Source organism: Dama dama, chromosome 18, assembly GCF_033118175.1.
Source record: "Dama dama isolate Ldn47 chromosome 18, ASM3311817v1, whole genome shotgun sequence".
Lineage (NCBI taxonomy): Eukaryota > Metazoa > Chordata > Mammalia > Artiodactyla > Cervidae > Dama > Dama dama.
Genome location: NC_083698.1, coordinates 89,119,130 through 89,128,721, shown reverse-complemented (window position 1 = coordinate 89,128,721; position 9,592 = coordinate 89,119,130). Strand labels below are relative to the sequence as shown.

The following is a 9,592-nucleotide window of genomic DNA, read 5'->3' as shown; positions in this document are numbered from 1 at the left end:
TCTCTCTAGCCACAGGCTTAGTCTCCCCGTGCATGTGGAATCTTAGTTTCCTGACTGGTGATCGAACTTGCACTGGAAGGCAGATTCTCAACCACGGGACCACTAGGGAAGTCCCTGGTTGTTAAACAGTTACCAGCACACTCTCTGATGGAAACTTGCCCATAAAGAGACTTGTGCATGAATGTTCACAGTAATATAGTATTCTCAATAGCCTCAAATTGGAAATAACCCAAATATCGACCAGCAGGTAAATGGATGAACACACTGTGGTACATCCAGACAATGGAATATGACTCAGCAATAAAGAGGAGTGAACTGGTAATACACATAACAACGTGGATGAAACTCAGAGGCATTATGCTAAGTGAAAGCAGCCAGATTCGAAAGATTACATATCATATAATTGCATTTAGGTGAAGTTCTAGAAAAGACAAAACTACAGTGATAGACAGCAGATTAGTAGCTGCCAGTAGGTGGTGGGAGGTAGGGGAAGGAGGTTAACCTGAAAGAGGCCTGAGGGAAATTTTAGGGGTAATGGATGTCCTAGATCCTAATTTGTGGTGGGGGTTACATGGGCACGTATACTTTTCAAAGTTTATTGGATTGTTTGCTTCAATTGATTAACTTTATTGTATGAAAACTGTACCTCAAAAAAGTTGTCCAAAAAAACCCCAAACCAAAACCCCCAAACTTATCCACTCTGAGTCCCACTGCTTTAGGTCCTTGTCCCTGCAGGCACATAGGTGATACTGGTGGGTTCCCAGGCTGCCTGCCCCAGGACCAATCTTACAGAAAACTCCTCACCTATAGGATATAGGATATATCTATATGTCTATAGGATAGGCTGATGGGGAAGTGATTTTTTAAAATATATATTTATTTATATATTTGGCTGCACTGGGCCTTAGTTGCTGCACGCATGATCTTTGCTCTTCACTGCAGCATGTGGGATCTAGTTCCCTGACCAGGGATGGAACCTGGACCCCCTGCATTGGGAGTGCAGAGTCTTAGCCACTGGACCACCAGGGAAGTCCAGGGCATGTGATTTTAAATCAGGAAGATGTACCGCATGTTACATCTCCTCCAGGATAAGCCAGGGCTTGCTGGAGTCAAGGATGATAAGAGTGGGCAGAGGTCTCTGTCCCATTCAGTGGCCGCCCTCGCCACCTACCCTCTGCCTGAAGAGGTCGCTTACCTGTGGAGCTGACTGACAAAACTTATGTCCTTTCCCCCAAAGCCTGGTGGAATGGAGAGAACTGGCGTCGTTGAAGCTTAGAGGAAAAATGATAGGGGGTGGGGTGAGGGCAGGGAGGGACATGTCATTATTCACCATGTGTGCTTAAAGGGTTAGCATATGGCAGATAATGACCAGATGTTCTCTGTCGGTTCCAGATGGAGTTGGAGAAAAATGGCCTTCGTTGGTAGCATGAAAGATTTAGGTGAGATACGGTGATGAACTTCCTGAGAGAGTTCTTGAGAAAGTGGACACATGTGTTCACTCATGCAGGTGCATGTGTGTATGAAGGTGTGTGTATGTGTCGTGTAAAACCAGAGCAGGAAGCGGGCGCTGGGTATACATAATTCCTTTCTCTGAAACACTTCAGGAATTCGAAAGACAAACCTCATTCTTAAGTGAGCCTGGGTCCTTCTGGGCTGGGGACAGAGTGATAGACTCAGACCCTTTCTCTAGGTACCTTGGAGGGCAATTAGCTGGCTGGTCCATCAGTAAGACCCCCTAAACCAGAAGTCTGTGGAGCCAGATGGGTACTTACTTCCACAGCCCGCCCCCTCCCAGACAGCTCTATGCACTCTCTTCCCCATTAGTGCAGAAAAGACCATCCATCACCAGCGGGATGGTGATGTCACAGCTGCAGGCCTCCAAGCGCACAGGAAGACCTCTCCGGCCCCTCGGAGGTGCTAAATCATTCATGGGGTAGAGAGCCCGGGTGACAGGAGATTTACTGCCTAGGAAACACTTCAGGGACGGGTGGAAATCAATTCTTTAAAGAGACCCCATCAGCTAGCAGGTGGCCTAAGGCTGAAGCTTGGCCACTTGATGGGGACCCAATGAAGTGAGTCCAGGCAGCCGGTGAGGGCAGCTTCCCAATTCCAAAGCAGAGGATGCAAGAGAGCCCAAGGCTTGGGGTCCAGGGTGGGTCTAAAGGGAAGGCATATCTCCAACACTCTGGGGGTGTATAATAGGAGGCAGTCTCCCAGTTTTTCAGCTCTGGCTCACATACACCTCTTGTCACCTGCTATGGGCTTCGGTGCTCATACCCACAGGGCTCTGCAGGTCAATAAGACAGAACGAGGAACGAGGAACGTTGTTGGAAAGTGTTTGCTAAGCCTCTTGGCTCTTTGATCTTGGGCTACCTCACTCCGCCCAGTCTCTGCCAGAAGGAGAGTTCTAGGCTAACTTCAGTTTCTCTGAAGTGAAAGTTGGAGTGTTACTGAGCATTTATCCGTTACTGAGCATTTATCCTCTCATCTCAAAGAGACTGTGAACTCCTTGAATGCCCAAACAGTCTGTTTTATGATCTAGAATTCCAACGCTTGATTCAGCTCCGGGGGTACCATGTGCAAATTTTTTAAATAACCTTTTTTTTAACTAATGTATTTATTTTGGGCTGTGCTGGGTCTTAATTGCTGCACAGGCTTTTTCTCTAGTTGCAGTGAGTGAGAGCTAGTTTCTAGATGTGGTGCATGAGCTTCTCATTGCAGTGGCTTCTCTTGTTAGGAAACACAGGCTCTTGAGCCTTTGGGCTTCAGCAGTTCTGGCATGTGGGCTCAGTAGTTGTGACTCCCAGGTTCTAGAGCACAGGCTCAGTAGTTGTGGCACACGGGCATAGTCGCCCCTCAGCATGTGGGATCTTCCCAGATCAGGGATTGAACCCACGTCTCCTGCATTGGCAGGTGGATTCTTTACCACTGAAACACCAAGGAAGCCCAATGTGTGTTAATCTATGTGACATCCCGAACAGCCTGGGACTCCTGCTGCCCCACGCCATGTAGCACAGTGGGAGCTTCATAGCCAGCAGAGTAGGGCCCTTCTGGTCCCAGCCCAGCTCATCTGCCTCTGTTTCTATGGCTACAGCGTACTTCCTCCATGTGTCTTGTACAAGAAAAACGCAGGGTTAAAGGAGTGAAGGAACGGCATTTATAGATCAGCTTTAGAAAAGCAGATACAACTCCAGGGTTTCCTTCACAGATGAGGAAACTGAAGCCTAAAGGGGGAATAGACTTGTCCAAAGGCCATGACATGGGAAAACAGGAAAGAGAAAAAGCCCCCAGAAGTCACACTGAGCAGTTTCCACCTCTCTTGAGATGACCTGGGTCATTGCTGCTAAAGGGGTGAAGGAGAGCAGGCGGGCGGCTATGGTGGAGAGGAAGCCTGGGACAGGCTGTGGTCCTTGTTCTGCGGCCTTGACTCTGGTCAAAGCCGCTTCCTACAGTAGGGATCACACAGCTTTCAGGACAGGGCTCCCAGTTACTGTATAAGCTGCATCCCCACTGCTTTGGCCCATCCCTCCCTCAGCTGCCCTCAGCCTCAGGAACATCCGTTTGAACTGGTTCCCACAGGGCGGGAGCCAATGCTGGACTCTGGTTCTTGGAAGAGCTCTGTGAAGACCAGAATCCAGGAGAATCAAAGGGATTCAGGAATTCCTGATCTGCCAAGTCACATCTGCTCCCGCACCCCCCCCCCCCATACTTGGCAGGAGGGGATCTTGGCTGGTAGCCAAACACAGGGAGATTACCCTCCTTGCAGGCATCCCAGCACTTGCTTCTCATTCACCCCTCAAGTTTGTCCTCAGGAAAATCTCAGCATATTCGAAGGTCTCCTCAAGTCCCCTCAGCCCCCCACTCTTGGCTAGATGCCCAAGACCACCTAGGGAACCTGGGTGTTTCTGAGGCTGGGAGCTCCTATGGGGGGGCACCATAGGGGGTTCCTCGGTAATTTTTCTTAACCAAGTACTCATCTCTAGGAGTTCTCTCTGGATGCGCCCAACTCAGCAGAGGAAAAAGCCCCAGGCTGGCATCCAGAGAACCGTGCTCTAGTCGCCGCTCTGGTCCGAACTGGGGGCCTAGCTGCGTCTCCGATCCCTCCTGTGAAAAAAGCTGAGGGATTGGATCAGACAATTTCTGTAGCCCTGGGGAGGTTGGAGGGGACGCTCGGCGAGCCAGATGGCCCCTAGTGCCACCAGCGAATGTCCGCGAAGATGCGGGGGAGGGTGGGCTGCAGGGCATCCAGGAAGCGTCTGCAGGGAAGCGGGCATCCAGGCACAGGGCCCTGGGACCGGGCGTGGGGGAGGAGGGTGGGGTGCGGGGCGGGGCGCGCCGGAGACGCTTCCCGCTAGGACGAGAGAAAGGGACACCACGCCCGGAACGGAATGCCTCGCGCCCGCCACAGCTGCCTGCGCACCCGGAAAAGACCGTTTGGAGGTGCGGGTTCTCAACCAAGAAAGGCGGACAACTTAACCCCCTCGAATCTGGGAGGACTGAAAAGAAGTGTTTCCCGAAGAAATAGTTTGCAGCTTCCAAAGCGCCCGCAGAAACATTTCGTTATTCGATTTCTCCAATGGGGCGACAGAGGATGAGATGGTTGGATGGCATCACTGACTCAGTGGACATGAGTTTGAGCAAACTCTAGGAGAGAGTGAAGGACATGGAAGCTTGGCGTGCTGCAGTCCATGGGGTCCCAAAGAGTCCCACACGACTGAACGACAAGAATTCTCTGACTTGGGCAAGCTCCCAACTGACCGATGAAGAAACTGAGGCTCAGAAAGGTCAGGCAGGAGCCTAACAAATAGATACTTGTTAAATGGTTAAAAATGGAGATTATTCTAATTTGAGACTACTAAATCCTCGCTTTCCGAAGCATCCTAAAACAGAAATAAAAGTCTTTGCCTGATTTGGGGGCCAAATTATTCATCTAAATTCTGCTTTGGACACAGGAAGTGAAACACAGCCCGTGGCCAAAACCATATCTGGGTCACTGACCTTTGGATAATCTGAAGGCTTTGGGACCCCTCCCCCACCAACTGCAGATACAATCTCTGCTTAGAACCTCGGAGTTCCCAAGCCCTGGATCCCTGCAGCCATCCCCCGGCCTCAGGTTGGGGTGGGAAGCTAGGTTTCTAGCCCTGGAGGAACCCTGGCCCAGCTCTGGCCCAGAGGGCTCCTCTCCAGGGACCATGAACCAATTTTCTCCTTGTATCCTCCAAAAGAACATGCGGCAGGTGTTCTCAGTTTATTTCAGGTAAGAGGAAATGGAGGCTGTTCTCAGCCCCAAGGGCTGAGCTCCCACCCAGAGATCAGTCCCCTATGCCTGCCAGCAGCTGCCTCCGCTGATTCCAGTCAAGGACAACTCTGGGGTGGGCACTCAAGCCTCGGCGCCGTGGGGACCAAAGTCAGCCCGGGTGTCAGCTGATGGGAAGGTAGGAGACAGAATGCTGCAAAACTGCACAGGCCGTGCCCTCTAGCTTCCCTCCGCCCCTACTCTGAGCACGAATTCTGGACCTGTGTCTCCCCTGAGCAGAGAATCCCAAGGCGCCCCCTCCACCCCACCCCTCCGCTCTCCTAGACCCAGCTCACCATCTCTGGGGCTCAGCTCTCTCACTGTGATTGATTACTCCAGGCTTCAACATCTCAAATCAGATTTTTATAAAACCAATTCCTGAAGTTGCTTTTTTAATTTGAAAATGTAATACAAGCATGTGATAAACACATAGGCTTGAAATAATCCAGAAGGACATACAGCTGAAAGCCCCCTGACCTCTGGCCCCCAGTTCTCCTACAGGGAAACCACCCCTATTTGCTGGGTTTTGGGTCTCCCGGCAGAGACTTGCTGCGCGGAAAATAAACGACACCTAGATACCCCTCACTTATATTTTTCCACAAACAGAAACCCATGTGTCCTTCGGGTTTTTCACTTAACATCCAGAATATTTTCCAGGCTATATAACCACTGTATATTTCTCCCCCCTCACTTTTAAAAAAAGCTAGGCAGATTCCTAAGACAAGATCGCCTTTCATTTTGTTTTTCTCATCCTTTCTCCATCCTCTCATCACTCTCTGCCTCCGGCCCCACACCCCAGCTGGAGCAGAATGTCCGGGGTTCCCTGCCCTTTGAGAACCTTATAGAGATGGCGCACTGCCCAAAGAAAAAACGCAGAGACACACAAACACAATGTTTTTTGGAAAATGTCGGGGGATTAACTGGGTTTCGAACATCCCTGCGCGAGTCGACGAAGCACATCACATCTAAGATTTTAGAACAAAGGCTAAAATCTTTGTTCTAAAGGGCTGGGCCTGGGCCAAGATCGAAAGACAGAGCTGCGCCCCCGCCCCAGAGGACTGGAGCCCCCAGCAGGAGGCTCTGACAAGGAGTGGGTGGTGGTGGCGAGATCTCCCGGGGCGGCACCAGGAGCTTGGGGTGCGGCTGCGGGGTAACGCACCCTGAAGGCATCTCGCAGGCGGGGATGCAGGGTCCGCTACAGTGATAACACGCGGGGTCCGTAATTTGTAGAGATATACGGGTCACGAAATATCGGCGAGCCTACGCGAGCATTCTTTTCATCCTACGGAGAGGTGAGAGTCACTCGACCCATTTTGCAAACGGGGAAACTGAGGCTCTAGACAGTGAATCACAGAAAAACGCCCACCTGGTAACTAGAGTGCAGAAGGACTTGAAGCCGGGGCTGGGTCTCACTGGGGGATGCTAGTTACCCACGTCTTGGGGCGGAGAGCCAGGGTCCGTGCCGGGCCGCGGCCAGTCGGAGCCAGGACAGTGACAGAAGTGCCCCCGTCCGGGAGGGTCTAGGTGGGGTTCGGACGCCTGCCTCCCCCACCCGCGCAAGCCCTGCCTGGTAGAGTGGAAAGAGAGCGCGAGGCCAAGGCGGGATGGATGACCTCTTCGCCCACCATCTTCATCACAACGGGGAACTGCCATGGAGAGGGCGAGGTTGGGGGTTATTAGGGAAGCAGAGTGGAGCAACGGCTAGGAAAGAACTGAGATGGCCGGGAGACGAAAGTCGAGACTTCGAGAGAAAGGGGCCGTGTCCCGGGTCGGAGCTAAGGGAGCCGAGTACTTCAGAGTGAAGTAAGCAAAGCAGTCCTTCCTAAAGATTCAGGGGTCCTTCCTGAGCCTGACCCGAGGGTCGAGGAACTCAAAACTACATGTCGCCGATGCCCGGCTTCGGGCTGAGTCGGCTGTCTGCGGTAGAGAGGGTCTCTGTAGTGGAAGGACGCTGCCGCGGGCCAAACAAGACGGGAGAACCTGCTGAGGGGAGGCAAGAAGCAGGAATGGGGTGCGCGGGACACGGCAACAAAGTGAGGACCTGAGGTCGCCCAGAGCCGAAAGGGATCCGGGGTATCGGGTCCCCAGGGCCCGCCCCCTCACCGTCGGGGTCCAGCTCGGGTTACCGGCCGGGCTTTACTCCCTAAAATATGTATGAGTCCTTGCGGGTGCAGTTTCGCTGCCCCTCCCGGAGCGAGGCTGGGGGCGTCGGGGTGCTCGAAGAGCCACGGGGGGGAAAAGCAACGCTGGCTCCCGAGGCCGGGGCCGTCTCGACTTTCAGCCGCGCATTTAAGAAAAGGTGGAAACTGGATCTGTTTCGGCTGTACCCCCGCCCCGGCAGCCCCGACGGCAGGACCGCGCGGCCGGGTGGCTCGCTTTGCGCCGCGCGGTGTCCGGTTCTCAACAGCAGGTGAATGGGCCCGGGCGGGGCGCGCCGCGCACTGGGGGCGGGGCGCGCTCTATAAAGGGGGGCGCCGCAGGCCGCGGGGGCCACTCGAAGCCGGCGGGGCCTGCGCTATCTCTTTGCGGTCCCGGGCACACCAGCATCCTACAGTCCTCGGGGACCAGGTAGGGCGCAGATGGGGACTCAGCTAGGGAAGATCAAGACGACCTGGCCGGGTGAGGGAATGCGTGCGGGCTGGGGAGGGCTTAATGTGGAGCCAATCCCCTCCCCCGCTTTGGCCTGTTGGGCCCTGTGCCTTGCTCCCGATTTCCCCAGTCCCGGCTCTGGATCACTGAAGCCCCATCTCTGACTGCTTCGAAGCCCGGCGGCTCGCCAAGCCAGCCTACCTGGGATAGGGGGTCTTGCCTCCTCCTCTGGCAGCGACACCCGGGGCCTAAGCAGGCCCCGCCCAGGAGTCGGACCTATTGATGGGTTGGTAACCTCAGCGGCGTTCTCAGCCCCTCCCGGCTCCACAGGGGCGGGGGTGCGGAAGACCGTAGACCTCCACCCCATCCCCCCACCACCACTCCCTACGCCCTTCTCTCGAGCCTAGGGCCTGGTGCTATCTTCAATCTTAATACAAGAAACGTTTAGAATTGGTAGGGATTCGGCTAGGCACATCCTTTTGCGCGGGGGCGGGGAGGGGGTCGCTTCTCAACCGCCCGACAGACGGGGTTCGATCAGGAGAGCTAGGGGCTAAAACGGAGGAGGACGGATTAACGTTTTATTTTAATCTGGTTTTGTCCTGCGGTTGCCGTCTGCGGCAGCCAGGAGGGGCTGAGGCAGGGAAGGGAGCCCAGAACAGCAAGGGTTGGGGGCGCTCTGATGTTAGGATGCTGGGGAAGGAGGAAGAGGTCACCTCAACGCTGACAGCCTGGGAGTCTCCTAGCCCCTGCCCCGCCCCTCAGAATGCTCCGGGTGCTACCTGAGCGAAGGACCGCTGAAAAGGATCTAATCCGCGTCCGCGCCCCAGCCTTGGCCTGCCCCGCCCCCTCCTGGGGGAATCATTGCCGCAAAGGGGGCGGGGGGGAAGAAGAGGGGTGGGAACGAGTCTGGGGGCGGCTCCCCTCCCCCTCCCCCTTCTGGGACAGGCAGCCTTTGTTCGCGGCGGCGGCAGTGGCCAGACACCTGTGGGGCCGCGGAGCTGCCCGAGTGTAGGTGGGTGAAGACGTGGCGTAAGCCCCTCGTACCCACTTCAGCCCTGCGCTCCCGGCGGGTCCGCTGAGACAACTCAGGCTTGCGCACCTTTCTGCGGGGGAGACTGCGGAGATCCGTCCAGTGGCCCCACAGTGCGTCTCAGCTCCAAACGCACTTCCCTTCCCCCAGTCCAGGATCGGATTTCCAAGCTTGCTACCCTACGCACACCTCGGCCATCCCCCGGCTCCGAGGGCGATGCGGTGGCCGGGTGTTGGGGCGCACCTCGGCCAGCTGCACCTTGGCCTGAAGGCAGGAGGCAAGGAGCGAGGGCGGGCGGCGAGACCCCTTGGGTCCAGAGCCGGCCGAGCTGGGCGAGCTGGCGGGGCTCCCAGCGTCTCCGCAGTCCCGGTCGGGCGTGCCCTGCGCTGTGCACCAACCGGAGCCACATTCAAGGTGAATCATCCCCGGCCCGCCCCCTGCCCCTCCCCCGCCTCTCGGCACCTGAGCCAATGGCGTGGCGCAGGGGGCGGGCGGGGCTCAGGGGGCCGTGAACCTCCCAGAGTCATTATCCCTGCACTCGGTGTAGCCCCTGCACCTCTGCGCTGGAGCCCGTGAGCCTCTCTCAGGCCGCGCCGTCCAGGGCACCCTGCGCACGGTTTTCCCGGGCTTCGGGGCCCCCTTGCCGCTCCTACCCTACCCGCCAGCCGCGCGGAGGC

At 55.7% G+C, this 9,592-nt stretch overlaps 1 non-coding gene across 1 annotated transcript; it reads right to left on the bottom strand.

Annotated features, from left to right (window-relative positions):
- Positions 1-956: 956 nt before the first annotated feature.
- On the bottom strand, positions 957-1,029 carry TRNAG-CCC (transfer RNA glycine (anticodon CCC)). The gene has a single exon. It is a non-coding gene; the product is annotated as a tRNA-Gly (tRNA).
- Positions 1,030-9,592: the final 8,563 nt, after the last annotated feature.